General features: G+C 40.7%; 1 protein-coding gene across 3 annotated transcripts in view; it reads right to left on the bottom strand.

The window, feature by feature from the left end:
• The window catches only part of PDE4D (phosphodiesterase 4D), a 1,386,129-nt gene that overhangs the window by 1,333,296 nt on the left and 35,804 nt on the right, over positions 1-17,029 (bottom strand). The window contains exon 1 of one of the 3 annotated variants that reach the window (XM_087861884.1): positions 12,572-12,725. The exons of 1 other annotated variant lie outside the window; for it this stretch is intronic. The gene's annotated coding sequence lies outside the window, so the exon portion shown is untranslated. Of the gene's footprint in view, positions 1-10,023; positions 10,103-12,571; positions 12,726-17,029 lie in introns of those variants that run through there. One more of the 3 variants, XM_045795040.2, reaches the window with a different exon arrangement.

Below are 17,029 nucleotides of genomic sequence, written 5' to 3'. Positions count from 1 at the left end.
GGGTTAGATAAGCAGAATTTCCCTAGCGAACCAGTAGACCCATGAAGATAATAAATGGTTTTAAGATGCTATGCTTTGGAGTACTTCGTTACACCATCATAGCTAACTGATACAACTTGGATAATCACCCTCCAAATACCTAAGAGATTTAAAGTGGAGGTTCGGAGGGGTCGCCCTAAATTTAAATTCAAGGTCACAATTTTAACATATTTTCTCCACAAGTCAAAAGAGTTAAAATAACAAGTTACCTAAGAAAAATAAGTCTTAATTTTCTGGCAAAAGTTTTTAAAGTCTTTTGAAAACAATAGAATTATGAGGAAATATGTTCATTGTAATTGCAATTCAAAGCTAAACTACTGCTGTCCCATTAAATTATAAAAGTGGGGCAATCTTTTACAAGTATAAATATGTTACACCCAGTAGACTGTTGGTTCTCTTTGTGGGCTCCAATAAAAACAAAATGGAACCACATATGTTCGCTTCATCCTTCAGTAATTCTTCCCTGGGCTCATCACAGGGGACTTGTGATTTCCACAGCACTGGAGCCTTATTTTCATTACAGGAAATTATTCCTTCTTTCATCTTTAAAAAATTAACCATGTTCCTATCCATGTACCAAATTCACTTAAAGAACTGTAGCTAAAATACACCAATGATAATTTGCTTCCGCTCAGACTTTGTACTGACATAAGCACTACCTTTTTCCACTTCCAAGGTTATTCGTCTTTCTTCCCTGCCTATTTCCCAGGAGGTCCACACTAAAGCATCAGCTGTCACATTACAGACGTGAGTAACAAAGCAGACACCCAGAGAACACATCCACTGTTTGAAAATGTTTTCTCACCCAACCTCCTTCTCACTCACAGCCTCATACCCAGCCCAGGCGAAGTTTTAGTTCATGCCGAATTCATTTCAGAGTCTGTTCCATAAAAATATACATCTTTGTATGAGAATAAATCGTCCACATTGAGAATATTATTAAAGACACAGTACCACGTCCTCCCCTATGCTTAGTCTCGTGTGCTCCTCCTATGTAGCGTCTTACTTTGTTCCAAAATACCACAAACAAAATACCATAGACTGGGTGGCTTACACACAACAGAAATTGATTGCTCACAGTTTTGGAGGCTGCAAGTCCGAGATCGGGGTGCTAGAATGATCAAGGCAGAGCCCTCTTACAGGCTGCAGACTTTTCTTTGTATCCTCAAATGGGAGCAGGGCCTGGAGAGCTCTATGGGGCCTCTCCTGTGAGGGCATTAACTCCATTCATTAGGTCTCTGCTTCATGGCCTAATCACCGCAAAGGCCCCAACTCCTAATACTACCATACTGGCCATCGGGATTCCAACATATGAATTTGGGGGGCATCCAAACTTTCAGCCTAGAGCATGTGGTAAGCGGAACGTAGATTCTTATCTCCCTTTCACAGGCAAGGAAACAGACTGGGGGCGGCAATGCGACCTCCTGAGGTTTCTCTTTTGTAAAGTGACTAAATTAGAATTCAAACCCAAGTTCAGAGTCCTTTCCTATGCAGAATGATCTGGAATAATACAAGGCAGGAAAATTCAAAACCTTTTTTTTTCCCCAGAAAAGATAAAGATCAGAGATGTGTGTAAGATGAAAGGTAAAGAGCAGATAAGTACAGGTGGGAGAAGAGACAACAGAAGCATTTACATTTTCACTGGACAAATGCATAAGAAAAGCAGCCACTAACTGGGAATGTTTCTAGAATATTCTATAGAACACAACAGAAAGCTACATAATTTTACATGATGTTATGTACTGACAACAGCAGAGCAACAAAACACAAAATGAGGATTACCTCACAACTCTGCTTTACAATCACATTTTCACCTCCTGTTCATGCTCTAAATGTGCTATTATGGGTTATTTGTTCTTTATCAAGCACAGGCTACTGCAGTTAATTCTTGTGTATCCAAAACATATTTAGAAGAGGCAGTACTACAGGTAATTGGACATGCAGGTTAACAGACTACTAAACATAGTAACATCTCATTTATTTCAGACTCTGCCCCAAATGTTCATGCTCTACAACAGAGTTTAGCAACCATTTTTCTGTAAAAGGTCAGACAGTGAATAGTTGAGCCTCACAGGCCGTATCGTCACTGTGGCAACTACCAAACTCAACCCCTGTGTGCAAAAGCAGCATCAGACAATGTATCAACTAATGAGTGTGGCTGTGTTCCAATAAAACTTTATTTACAAAAACTGATTCAGCCCACCAGCAGTACTTTACCGATCCCTGCTCTAAAATATAACACTCTCCTCAAAGGAAAAAATGAACTCATGTTCTTATTTACTCTCAGAGGAGAATTAACACCCTGAGTGAATGCCCATGTCTCATGTTACACACAGTTTTTGAAAACTGGGCTACTTTCTTGCTTATAATCCACAGCAAAAGAATCAGGAATTTCAAAGCAGGGGTCAGCAGAGACTAGCAGAGGGAAGGTCAAAAGCCTTTAGAAGAGAGAGAGAGAACTGAAACAGCAGAGCAGCCTGGACCAGCTAGTTTAGGGGCAAAGCACTTTCCCTAAACCCCTTAATATCATCTTAATCATTTCAACATCCCCTGAGTCAGTATCACTTACTTACAGCGAAGTTCCATTTCTGACAGTCATAATGATGATTCTGAATCCTAATGATGACTCTGGATGGCCAAAGGAAAAAAGCCCATTTAATCTCTTTAAGACCGAAGAAACACAGAGACATATAGGATCCATTAAGAAAGCCCCATCCAAATTGACTATTAGAAGTTTCGAAAATGACTGAATAAGTTTCAGGTATCTAGAATATTTATTTTATGAAATAATCAATTCCCCTAGATAATAATAATAGGAAGACATTTATAAAGCACTTACTACAAGTCATGCATCATGCCAACTGTTTTATATATATTAATTTGTTTAATGTACACAACAACCCAACCAGGTGGATACTATTACTACCCCATTTTTCATATAAAGAAACTGAGGTACAGGGAGATTAATACAGGTAACACAGCTACAATGTGGCAGAGAGGAGATCTGAACCCAGGCAGTCTGACTCCAGACACCATTTCTTTTTCAATTACTACACGATGCCAAGGCATTACCTTATAACCATATAGAGGTGCCTTATTTCAAAGACCATGAACATGCTAAGATACATGTAAAATATCTACTAAATCTAATATGATCTCTAGAATCTAACGATTGAGACATGTCAGTGTTTTTCAATGCCTCAGGGTAAAAACTCCTAAGTGTCTATTCTTTTTGTCCAGTTCCATCAAAATAAAAAGAGGGTCTGGACATTAGATGGAGGAGATTTTGTTCTTTTTTCAGTGTTGCATTTAAAATTGGTTTTGGATGAGCCAGAACAATAAACAAGTAAATGGAATTACGGGAAAATTCTTTTTAGGGACTCCTGGTTCAATCAGATAAATATGAGGATGCGAAATAATTTAGTCCATCTATTTCTCAGGTCAGGATGTGAAGATTAAAACAGATTTTTATTTGTCATCTTTATTTCTTAAATAGCTAAATTGTAAATTTGTTTTATATGGAAGGAAAGTCATTTGGTTGTTAAAATAACTGAGGTTACTACTGGCTTATCACCCAACAAAAATATTTGACCCTAATATATCCAGAGTAAGGGACTAAAATTGGTTTATGATGTTTCAATAAAAGAAAATTCAAAGTTTATGGAGAAGTTTTTCAATAGCAATGACCTAAAAAATATTTCTGGTTACAAAATGGGCATCTGTGTTCTTTTTTATTTGTGCCATGAATATTTTTGCTAATTTCTGGAAGTTCCAAGTGGAGAGAAATCTTTTAGCTTCTAGAAAATACAGAGTCTACAAACCAAGCTTCTATTAGTTCCACAATTTGCTCAACTCCACGCAACAAATGGTTCTCCAAAAGCTATGCATTCTCTTCACAGCCCTTTTGCCCAATAACAAGTTAACACTTACTGTACAACTTATAAAATACTCAAGAAACTGGAAAGAGTGGAAGTTTTGATCAGGCATTTTCTCCTTGTTGCCAATTTTTCATTTTCTTCCCACAGTTTTCTAAAACTATGAAGGCAAGGGATTCAAATACCCGACCCAGAAGAGAATGGATTAGGTGTGTAAGGAAAACATCCCATTGCCCCTTTTTTTCCACTAAAGGACATAAAGATTAAATCAACAATCTTTATAATCATAATTTTCATAAAATTATGTTTTACTAATCTTGGGAAACTGCAAACCTAAGAGATTAAGAATTTAAAAGTAAAATCATTTTCCTAATTTCTTCTAGATGGCAATGATTGTATTTTTCTAATTTAACTTTTGGTTGGTGGTTACGAGGCTGAGATTCTACGTGGACATATTAGAATACAGAAAGAAAAGCAAACAGAGGGAAGGGAAGAAAAGGAATAAAAAGGAAACAAGAAAGAGAAAAGAAGGTAAGTATGGTAGAAATCAGTTGGCTGATGACCACACCAACTTTCTACTTTCTGCAGACAGAAATAGGACTGCACGCCCTAGGTAGGTGAGACCACGTGACCGAAGTCCGGCCACAGCAGTGTGTACAATCCTGTGTGTGTCTTTCTCTCTGCCACAGCACAAGGACCTGGCGGTAATGAGGTAAGGAGAGCAGGGCTCCAAGAACACCACCTGAGTGAGAGGAGTATGCCCATCAAGAGTATCCATTTTACTGAACTTGTGCAGCTACCGTGAAAAACAGTATGGAGGTTCCCCAAAAAGTTAAAAACAGAGCTCCCATATGATCCTGAAATTCTACCTCTAAGGATATCCCCAAAAGAAATAAAAGCCGGGCGCTGAAGAAATATCTATGCTCCCATGTTCATAGCAGCATTACTCATAATAGCCAAGACATGGAAACAACCTATGCATCCTGGAGGGATAAATGGTTAAAGAATGGTGTGTGTGTGTGTGTGTGTGTGTGTGGTCACACACACACACACACACACACACACACACACACACACACACGAACATACTGGAATATTACTCATCCATGAAAAAAGAAAGGAAATCCTGCCTTCAGTGACAACATAGATGAAACTTGAGGGCATGATGCTAAGCAAAGTAAGGGAGACAGAAAAAGACTAATACTGTATGATCCCACTTATGTGTGGAACCCACTCATGCTGAACTCATAGAAATAGAGTAGAATGGTGGTTGCCAGGGGCCACGGTGGGGGAAAAAGAAAGATACTGGTCAAAGAGTACAAACTTCCAGTTATAACATGAATAAGTTACAGGGATCTAAAGTACACCATAGCAATTACAGTTAATGACACTGTATTACATTCTTGAAATTTGCTAAGAGCATAAATCTTAAGTGTTCTCACCACAAAAAAATAATTATGTCACATGATGCAAGTGTTAGCTAATACTATGGCAGCATCATTTTGCAACCCATAGTGTATCAAATCAACACGTTGTGCAGCTTAAAGTTATACAGTATTGTATGTCACTTATATCTCAATAAAGCTGGGGGATAAAAGAAGTTTAAAAAAATTCTTTCATTACTATTTACATTATTAAAGAGTACACTTATCCAATCACCAAAGGCACAAGAAAGTCAGGACAATGGTCCCAGTTAACAGCTTGCAAACTATACAACAAATGAAATTCCTTTGTTTCTAGGAAGTTTCCTCATGAAATGCTGGGCAGGGTCCGTGGGAAAAGGGTCGGAGAGGATCCATTCCATTCCTATTTGTATCACTCACTGTGTTCCCTATTCAATTTCATCTAAAGAGAAAAAAGGGTCTACAGGCCGTAGAAGTGCTTCAGACTAGCCAATATTAACTGCTGGGAAATAATTAAACGCATCACAACAGTGAGCTCAAGCTGCTAAAGTGTAGGACACAGCTGTGGCCAATAACCCACAAAGCAAGACGATCATCCAAAAAAGAACTAGATAGGGGCTCCTGGGTGGCACAGCAGTTAAGCGCCTGCCTTCTGCTCAGGGCGTGATCCTGGCATTATGGGATCGAGCCCCACATCAGGCTCCTCTGCTATGAGCCTGCTTCTTCCTCTCCCACTCCCCCTGCTTGTGTTCCCTCTCTCGCTGGCTATCTCTGTTAGATAAATAAATAAAATCTTTAAAAAAGAAAAAAAAAGGAACTAGATAAAAATGTGGGGTTTCAAACTACCCACTGACCTTTCTGAATTATTCAGAAAGCATTCTGACCATTCATTTTATTCCTGGGATAAGCAACACTTTAAAACCTACATAATTCTTCCATTACTTCGATTTAATAAAGCGAGTCAAGACAGGAATAAAAAATCCGAGAGTATCTGTCAGTCTGAATTTTCTCACTCACTTTTTCCTGTTAGGAAACTACATCCTCTAAAACTTCATCATTAGCAATTCTAAATGTACACCATGAAGGAGGGCTTATCTCACTCCGGGCTTAGCGCTCTATCTACGCGGAAGGAAAACCACCACACACGCTTAACCATCCTGGCTGAGGGAAGCAGACACAGCTCAGAGAAGTAATCAAACAAATCAGTAAGCAACATGTCTGATAAATTTTCCCTTCTCAAAATTGGTAATTTACACTCTTATGAATGTGCTGATAAGAATAGTTATCTTAAGTAACATTCATATGACACTTAGAAGTTTACTAAAAATGGTCTCACAGACAATACCACGTTACTTGTCATAGTAACTATTCTGGTATTTTTAATGCTCAAGTAACTGACTGATAAGGACTGAGGCTCTAAAAGACTTTGTAACATTTCAAAATTAAACAGCAAAGACTTTCTTTGCTTTAGAAAGAAAGTATTTCTCCAGTACTGGGAATATGCTCTAAAAAGTACAGCAACTACTGCCATGAGCATCTGTAACACTATTAACATGAAGATGCACGATACATTGTCATATACAAAGAATTAAAACATTCTTTCACAAACACTTTCTCATCCTGCTGCTGATACTCACCAGTACGGTAAAATACCAGGACAGACGTCATCGCTTTCATTTTACAGACATAGAGACTGAGGCTTAGAAAAATTTAACAACCTGACCATGACCTCACTGACTGCAAGATTATTTCACAAAGCCACTCGACCTCTTGAAATTGGAGGGACACGATCTTGCTAGTGACCACTACAATGGGAAATTACATCACCGGCACACATTATATCATTGGAATAATTGCTTTTCTAGTAAATGAAAGCTCCTCCCTTACCAATGGGTAGTGTTGAGCTCCATAGGAGTGTTGTGCAAATCTAAGGCAATTAACTATCTGTGGCGTATCTGATGCGGTGCCTCATTTGTTCTGGTCTGCCTCCTTTAAAATACAATCAAGGTGGAACAGCAACTCTTTGGAAAATGCCAACGAGAAATAATTAAATTCCTGGGCAAAATTAAGCAATAAGATTAGTACAAAAATACCACTGGGGGGAAAAATGTCTTAGAGAAGATAAGTTGTTCCAAAAGCAAAATTCACCAACTAATGGTGGAAAATGTAATTCAATCAAGAAATTTTTTTTTCTATTTGGATTTATGTCATTGCTTTAGTAGGTAGTGTTAATAGTTTCCAAGTGCCAGTGTGTATTCATGAACACTTTGCAAATCATAATGTAATGCATTCCTTTTTGGATACATCTTTTGTCAAATCCATCTGTCTACAGCAGATATGCAAGTTTTACAGAACCTTATCTGTAAAAGAACTTCCACGGTCAGGCAAAAATGGCTTTAGAAAATAAAGAAGAGTGGAGACAAGAAGGATAGGCTACCACCATTGTACTGGAGAGATTTCCTTTTTTCACAATGCCTTGTTCACAGCCCTATGTCCACTGGGCACCTGGCAACCCTCTACTCTCACTTTTCTTAATATCCTGCCCTCTCCCAAGACAGAGATGTGAGCCTGGCATCTCAAGGAGAACTGCAGCGATTAAAGTCCTTCAGAAAGTACCAACGCAAGATGTCAGTACTCCTAGTATACACCCAGCATTATTTCCCTGAGCCCTCAACACCTCTCGAAACACCTTCTGAATTACAAGGGCTGCTTATTCAAGTTTAGTAATTAAGCATCCATCATTTTTTATTTGATTCATCTTCATAAGAGCCCAAGCACGTCAACATACAGAATGAAGGCAGGAAAAGGTGCGAGGGACCCGACCACAAGAAGGGACACCACTTTGGAAGTCAGAAGCCAGGCCAGACAAAGCAGCTTCTACCCCCACCACTTCTTAGTCTAGATGGGACCCGAACCACCCTGAGGGATGAGATTACATTCCTTTCACAGATGCACCACTTTCTTCCACTAGCACAGTCAGTTAGGAATGTAGAACAATGAGCGAATCAACTATTAGCATTTGCGTCTATGGTTACAGGAACTCAATAAATGAACTCGCTATTCTATCTCTGTAAAGGAACTCAGACCGTGTCTTCATAATGTAAATGTGATTCTCAAAGAATATATTAGAACTGCTTTTATTTAAAACTGTTTCATATACATTTGGTGGATACAAAAAAGGATTCTAGGTTGATGATTTTTCTTTCCTTGTATGAACCTTATCCACTGATGTGACCTAAGAGCTCAAATTGCAGCAGGTGAAAATATTTTCTAAAAAACTGCGTTTTCAGTGTGATCTAAACATAAAATTTTGCAAAAACACAACTAATGTTCCTCCCTTACCAGCTAAATCATGTCAGTCATTTAAATAGCTACAACCAAAAATAAACTGCTCTTGAGTATATAAATAATATTTTTATAGAAATTGGCAAGCAATTACTACAGCAATTGGAAGGTTTTATTTGCCACAGGAACACATGATTTTAAAAAACTGTTCAAATGGTTTACGCTCAAGGTTTATACCTATGACAAATATCCACATTTGTTTCTGTAAGTCTAAAGGGGGAAAAAATTAGTCAAAAAGCAAACTAGAAAACAACCCCAAATTATCAATTACCTAGTTTTGTGCTGTATTGAAAAAAAGTATAAAAATTATGGGAAAGGAAGAAAAATTATTTCTAAGTACTAACTTCAGAGGCAAAAGCCCTTTTTTAAGGGAAGGCTGGGAAAATCAGTAAAGATTTAAAAGTATAAAGTAAACCGCTTATGCTAACCAGTCGATGCTCAGTATTAACTCCATGTTAACTACGGAGTATTAACTCGGTATTAACTACAGTGTATGCTATAAAAAGTAATACAACGCGGATGTTTTCTAGTTTCTCATTTTAATCCGCTCCAGCTTTCTCTCAAACCTTGTCAGCAATAGAAGTCACCCCCCCCAACCCCCAACCCCTGCAATTATACAAACCTAACAACGGCTTCCCTGGGATAATTTGATCTGCTTCAACCACAAATTCCAATCCACATACTTTCTTCTGTTATGGTTATGTCTGTGTGTATTTAATGTACTTGTGTTGAGGCTTTTCAAAACAAGCTAGGGTTTCTCATTCAGCTCTCCACCACAGAAACAGAACCACCGAGAAGCATTTCTGCACATATAAAAATGTTCCAGTTACCCACAGATTGCATCTTAAGTCAGCTTCAGAGGACAGCGAAGAAAAGTATTACTGCCGTAACTGTAAATTTCTCCTTCCTCTGTGCTCAACTGCTGTGTACCTGTGTCCCCAAAAGGACTGCTAACATTGGCTGCTCCTTCACGGGTTCGGACAGTGGGGGTGGGAAATCTTGAAACTTGACAGACTTCAGTGTTCTCTCAGACGTTGCTTTGACACCAGCAGCCTGTTTGAACCTGCTCGTGTTGGACCTTTATCACCTCACTGATCCCAGAAAGCAAACAGGGCAAACAAATGCACTGAACAACCTCCCTGAAAAGGCAGCTCACCTCTGACCCGTGGCACAAAGCTCAAATAACCCTGCCGGGTCCTACAAGCTTTAGGATTAATTGCACTGAACTTGATACATATCGTACAGCACCTTGAAAATGAATCATCCGCTAAGTCAGTATTTTCTAATTACAATCACTCCCTCTCGGGGCATGTAATTAATTTACTGAGTTAAAAAAAAAAAAAAGAGTCAGGATTACTCACACAGTCTTGAAGATGCAATGTCAGCTATTTAGGACAGAAACATCCAAGGCCGTGTTAGAACTCAGTTAGGACTACATATGCCTTAAAGCAGGAGCTGGCAGAACTCTGGACTAGAGCAACTATAGGACTTGTGCTTCTCGTACACGGGGCTATAATTTATGAAACTGAGCCCCAGATCCAGCCAATCATTTAGCTCCTCATAACAAGTCTAACTGGCTCTGGAAAGCTGAAAGGGCTGCACTAGAACAACAAGGATGAGATATTCCACATAATCGTCTGCTTATCTGGAATCACTTTTCCCTGCGAGGCCAGAGAAAAATCACAGCTTCGCTGTCAGAGGGAAGGAGGGCAGATGACCTGGAAAAATGGGACTAGATCAGGAGCAAGATCTTGTCTGGCTTGGCAATCCCAACCGTGCCTGCATTAGAAGACTAAGCTACCCCCCAGAAATCCAAGGACAGCTACGGCAGCAAAGCCTGAGGTAATTTTCACCTTTTTATTTTTAGGAGGAGTAAGGCTGAGTCAAAATTATATACATGAAGTCCCTTGGGCAACAAGGGGTGCTCCTATTTTATTTTACCTGTTGCCACTCTCGTCTTTTATATGATCATTTGCTACTAAGTCTGAGGAGGGGGAGGCTTAATGTCACTGAAACACACTTGAAACCAAAATGATCATCTGTGAAGGAAGAGAGATCATTTTCCAGAACAGTTTTAGCCCTACCTTTTCACACAGGGAGCCTTTTCACCCTCCACCCGCCCCCCATCCCCCACCACAGAAACAAGAATAAAGGGCACTGAGGCAGGGAGAAGAGAGGCATTTCATGAACACTATAAAATGCTTTTCCTATCTCAAAGGAAACTGTGCTCAGAGGGTAAATTGGGAAGATAGGTTACTGCTCAGCTCCTCTGGCCCTTGGCACTGAGGCCACATGAGAATGTACCAGAACATACCTTGGTGGGATTGAGGGGGCAGAGAATGGCAACAGACAGAGCTGACAGAGCTCCCGTGGCCCTGTTGTTCCCTTGGCTATGTTTTCCTTAGTACCCATTACATTCTGAAGTGTTAGTTACAGCAACTACTTGTTACACCAAACTTCTAAATTTGTAGTTATTAAAGGATCTGTGGGAAACATTTGTGAAGTGACTAAAATAGAAGGGGGGGGGAGGAAGAATTGACATTCCACATAATCCAAACACCACACCCTTAGATGCCTGACATACTTCACCTAAAGACAAATGCTTCCAAATCCTCAGCAAATCATTTGTCTTCAACAAATTTTGTTCCAAGTGTAACATCAGCAACAACAACAAAAAGCTTTGTAGTACACATTTAAAGAACAAAATCAATCATTATGCGTTCCAAGGGACAACAAAATCTTTACAATATTCAAATCCTGTCAGTTTTATGTGTTCCCAAAGGAAGAAGTGGGGAAGGAAGACTGACTTTGTTTGTCATAAAATACAAACAACAGGAACAGAAGAGACATTTATGCACTTTTTGTTTGAGATAATGTGGATAGAGAGCCCTGATCTTTTCACGATGCTGCAGTTTGTTTGACTGAATTCAACGTGAGATTTGACACCAAGAAGAAAAACATACCAGTACACAGAGAACAGAAAAAGTCATCCGTTGGCAATTCCCACCCCCAAGGTTTGGTCTTTGAATTGTCCAATTTGTGACTTGCCTGGGAAGAATATTTCTCCTCAGCACAAACTTTTTATTTTATTAAACATTGATTTATTTGACAGTGCTGTTGCCTACGATGACTAGGTGAGAACCAAAACTTCTAAGGAAGCCAGTTTGCTGAAACTGTTGTTCCCTTTCCTCTAAAATAACATGGATTGTCCAGTCTAACATGGAAAGCAGGCCCTTAAGTTAATATTGTCACTGAATCCTCAACACACAGAACTCTGTTTCCTATTCCCTTAATAAAATTCCATTAAAATCCCCTCCAAGTCCCTGTCCAGATCTCCATGTGTCAACAGACAAGGCCAAGAATACTCTAAACTGAGGCCCCTAAGTCATTTCACATGTATTTGTCCCAACATTTCCCAGAGGGAGACTTCACCTCCAACAACTTTGGACACAGCCATCTCACCACCCAAAACAATGGCCAACAAGCATCTAGCAAGTCTCTCAGAAGCTTTCACAGCTTCTATACATTCTCTGTGTCAACATAGAGCTAAGTTACAGACTGACCCCCAACAGTCAAGCATTTTGTTTGATTCTACTTCAAGTTGTTCATCTGTTTATAGGTAATGTTTGCCCCAAAACATATTCATGATGAGAGCTTTCTGCACTGCCATCCCAACCTGGAACTTTAATCCACTATGATAGCCTGAGACATGTTACTTGTACTTGGCAATGTTGGGGGAATTTAGATACTTCCTAGTGGGAGCAGTCACACAGCAGGGAAACCCTCACCCTGTACCAAAGAAAGTGCTGCCTCACAGTGATCAACTTGAGCTGATCATGCTGTTTGCAATTGTTTCTTTGCCCTATTAACAACAATGCCAAGGAGGAAGAAACTACAAAACATACATACCAATACTATCATCTTCTTTTGCCTCAAGATGTCAGTGCACGATGTGTTAGAGTCTGCTTCTAGCAACCATGCTTCTCAGCTCACCAGGGTTTCTATCAGCAGGTTCTGGCTAGAGACCCTCTCTCCTGTCATCACCACCAATTAGTGTTGGCTAGGATATCAGGCACTGTCTAAGAAGTTCATGGCATTCAAGGGTCACCCAAACAGCTGAATTCAGGTCTTACTTGTTTCCTGGATCACAACCTCACAGACAAGAATTAAGATGGTCCCGATAAAGGAAAAATAGCTTAGGAATGCAAACCTTTTTCCTAACCAAGAGCTGTCAGCAAATCTCAAATATCAGAGCAGCTACGCTTGACTGAAAAGTATCCCTCAACCTGGGCCAAGAACGATTTCTACTTCCATAAGCTAATTTGCTTGACCCCGTGATTTATGTAGCCAAAGGAGTCACTCGTGAGGTAACTGTAAGACGCACTCAGACGCGCCATGCTGGTGTGTCAAGCCAGTTCAGATGAACAGGGTATGAACCCACTCCAGGTAATGTGCATAGAAAGCCCTCTTCTTTTCATAATGCTGGACTCCCTTCAAGATACCCTAAATCTCAGGACTCGTTTGCTGACTGGCAACTGCTAGTACCTCAAATGCTAACTAAGAGCCAGCATCTTAGGATGTAAACTGAGAGAGAAATAGTTGCTTAGAAAAGTGATAGCAAGGCTTGTCTCGCTTTAACAAAGCAAAAAATAAAATTTGCATTTAAATAAAAAGGCACAGGTACTAGAAATTTAACTCTGTGGTCATCACTGGGAAGAGGCTCGTGTTCTTTGTTCAGGTAACGGAACACTTGATGTGGGCACCTGATATCTCAAATTCAAATTTGCTCTTGGCACATGGGAATTTGTAGTTAGTGGCTTTTTTGCTGATGTTCTAAAAGGAGCTTTAGCCAATGAAGTGATGGAGCCTACATTTTTGTTTTTGGGTTTTTTTTTTTAATTCAGCCTGTCGTCAGAACACGAATGTATGGACACATACAAAGAAGATTCTAAAAACATGTTACACTTAAGATTAACATAAGCCAACAACCTTTTTCATTCATACATAGTCAAAACTCATCTTCTAGGTCACGAGATCTCAAAAGAAGGGTCAAGTTTTCTTTGGCCCTACTGTTTGTCAAAGTTTCTCAAACTCCACACAACACTGTATATACCAAAAAATGGCAATTACTTATATTTAGTAAGAGAAAAATGTGCATTCCTAATACGTGATACTAAAACCACCTCTTTGTTTCAAGTTAAGTCTAAGTATTATAACATGGAGGTTCCCAGCATAGACTCTGAGCTGGGCCGCTTGGGTACAAATACCAGCTCTGACTTAACTGTGGACCCTGGGCAAGTTACCTAACAGCTGTTCCCTCACATGTAAAATGGTACCACACACAGTCATTACCTCCTGGAGTTGCAGTGAAGATTCAACAGACGATGCATGCTGAGAACTAAGCCTCTCACACGTTGAGTGTTCATTATTAAGGTCATTGGGATAAGCATACACAATAGCCGACATGGAGGTGAATTACTCAACAGCTAGATATGCTGAAATATATCTACTAACATCACATAGCGCATTTCGGGTAATATTTATAAATAGGATTTTGTCTTCAGGCCTACAAGATAACAACTCTGGGAGGCATGTCAATCACTGTTAATTGTCAGCATTCTGCCTGGTTATCACCTGACACTTTTAACCCAGCCCTGCATCCAGTGTGTCACACCAGGATGCTAACCTAGGAAATGACACAGATAGGGGTAATTGTAGCAGACGTGATTCATACGATAGTTGGTACAAAGTTCAGGATAGTTTAAAGATTCCCACATGAAGGCAAAAAAATAATGGAAGCCATTAATCTTCAGTCATGGAACCCTCATGAAAAAAGATAGGAAGGAAGGAAAAAAGAGAGTTACCTATCATGAACAGCTGTGCTGATTATCCAACTACATGAACCATGTCTAGAATTGGTGCCGACTTCTCAGCTTAAATATGAGAGAACACTGAAGCTAATTATCTCCTTTCCTCCCTGTGATGGGACATTTCTCAGAGCAGGAGGATATTAACTGAGATTTCAACCCGCTCATGAAGAAGGTGCAGAGGAAAAAAACAGAGTTGACTTGGAGAGGGAAGAGCCACTGTAGGGAAGGACTGTGTACTTCTAAACTCAATGATTCCTTCCTTCCTTCCTTCCTTCATTCACTCATGAGTGGTCTTGCCCCATCCCCTCTCATTGCTACATAACCACACCACCCCCCATCCCTCGCCCCCTGCTCCAGTCACATCTAACTGCTTACAGTTCCTGAGGGAGCACATACTGTCTCTCTCACCTAGCTGCGCTTGTACAGGTGTACCCCTCTATCTTCCTGCCCTTCCTCACACCCCCACCTCCCTCCCCATGAGCCTCTTTCTACCCACCTCCTCTCCATGGAAGGTGGTTATTGCCTACTGAGTAAATTAATGAATTGGTACAACTTACCACATGAACTAACGCTAAAAGACCTAAGCAGTAGGGAAACTGGGGAACATTTTTATTTTAGCAAAAAATGCTTTAAGAATTAAATTTGGGGCACTTTATGCAAAATCCAAAATAAAGTCAAATATTAAGGCTTAATAGACCCACAAACTCTTTGCTGAAGTTAGAGAATCATCTCTGGTCTTTTTCAACAACTTGATAAAGAATCTCAGAGGGGAGCCCCTGGGTGACTCAGTCGGTTGGGCATCTGACTCTTGGTTTCAGCTCAGGTCATGATCTCATGGGTCGTGAGATCAAGCTCCACCGTCAGGCTCTGCACTCAACAGGGAGTCTGTTGAATATTCTCTCCCTCTGCTCCTCCCCCGACTTGGGCAAGCACACGCGCTTGTGCACTCTCTAATAAATAAAAAAGTCTTTTAAAAAAGAAAGAAAGAAACTCAAGGAAACCCACCATGGTTGCTAGAAATGATTGCATAAGTGAAAGCTTTGTATGGAGGCTGGCAGAGAGTTGAATGAGCTAAGTCTCAATTATTCTAACGATCTGTTCCTCGCAGAGGAATATGGAGGCCAGGGGTCTCAGATTCAGAGGTGGGGGATCATCTCCCCCTGCTCCCTCTGCTGGTTCAGGACATGAAGTATCTCTCCTGGGCCCACTGGAGCCCTGAGGCCTTCCTTGCCACGTGGGGCATCACCGCAGTCTAGGCCGCTGACTGGAGGGACAGTCACCTGGCGTTGGACACTGAACAAAGGAGGATGGGAGGGATAGAGAAGTGTAGTAAATGGTGACCTGGACGGTAACCTTCAGGATTGTGACACAGGTCCAGTTTGTCTCTCCCACTTCACCTCCGCTTTCTCCTAACCACCAAAAAAACAAACAAACAAAAAAGCTTTTCCAATATCCCTGGCTTCCTCCACAAAAGAGCCTGCCCTCCTCTGCTCCCATTAAAAAAAAAAAAAAAAAAAAATGTTTTGTGTGCCATCCCCCGAGCAGCCAGAATAAAACAGTTGGTGCCCGTATGATTAAATGTGTCTGTTATCTTCCAAGTGACACTCTGTTTTAATAAGGACTTTCCAGAAATAAAGCTGAGAACCAAAGAAACAACCACATTGATTGAACATTTCAGGCCCCTTGGAGCATGACGGTCAAAACACGCAGAAGGCAGACTGGGCTTTCCAGGCCCTGGGAACCCCACGAGCACACCACCCACTGCCTGCTCCTCTCAAGAGTGGCCGGCCCTACATGCAGAGATCTGGGCCAAGGGGAAAGCCGAGTTTTCACTCCTCCTTGCAAAGCCACCACTTACATCTGCAGATTGCACAAGCTACACAGCCACTCACGGCAGCCCTGCCTCCATGGTCTCTGGGTCTTCTCTACATCCAGGGCACAGCCCACCACCAATGAAGACCTAACCCTTTCACGATAAAGGTAAATGACTGGTGCCTCAAAAGCAGTTTGGCTACGGAGACATCTTTGTGATCACCAGCAACTAAAGGAAGCATAGGTTGCTCCACGTCTCCGGGTCCATAAGTTTTTTTTTCTTTTTTTGCCATAAGAATTTAAGCACAGAAATCAGGGGAGTAGAAGAGCAGATTGCCCTTGAGTTCCATGAGCATTATAAAATAATACAGTGGCTGTTGAATTTCATGTGCAGAATTATAGAAGGTGTTTGTTCCACCGGCCGACCCCTGACTCCCACCACAAGATGCTCTTCCTGTAGGTCTAGAATCGATCCTGGTTGTCCATGCATGACTCGTTAAGAAACATCGAGAGAGTGCAGGCAAACCTGTTAAGACCAAGCCTGGTGTGTTGCAAGGGCTCATCACTTACTACCTATAACTATTAACTGTCAGAATTGATCCCAACCTTATATACTCAACTTGGACTTGACCTTTTTCTAAACGAGAAGTGCACATGGGCATGGCAGCGTGGTAGCAAGCAGGGG

Source organism: Ursus americanus, chromosome 5 (genome assembly GCF_024610735.1).
Source record: "Ursus americanus isolate L20-20 chromosome 5, mUrsAme1.1.p, whole genome shotgun sequence".
Taxonomy (NCBI): Eukaryota; Metazoa; Chordata; class Mammalia; order Carnivora; family Ursidae; genus Ursus; species Ursus americanus.
Note: the sequence above shows the minus strand (reverse complement) of the source record. Positions and strands in the feature narration are given on the sequence as shown.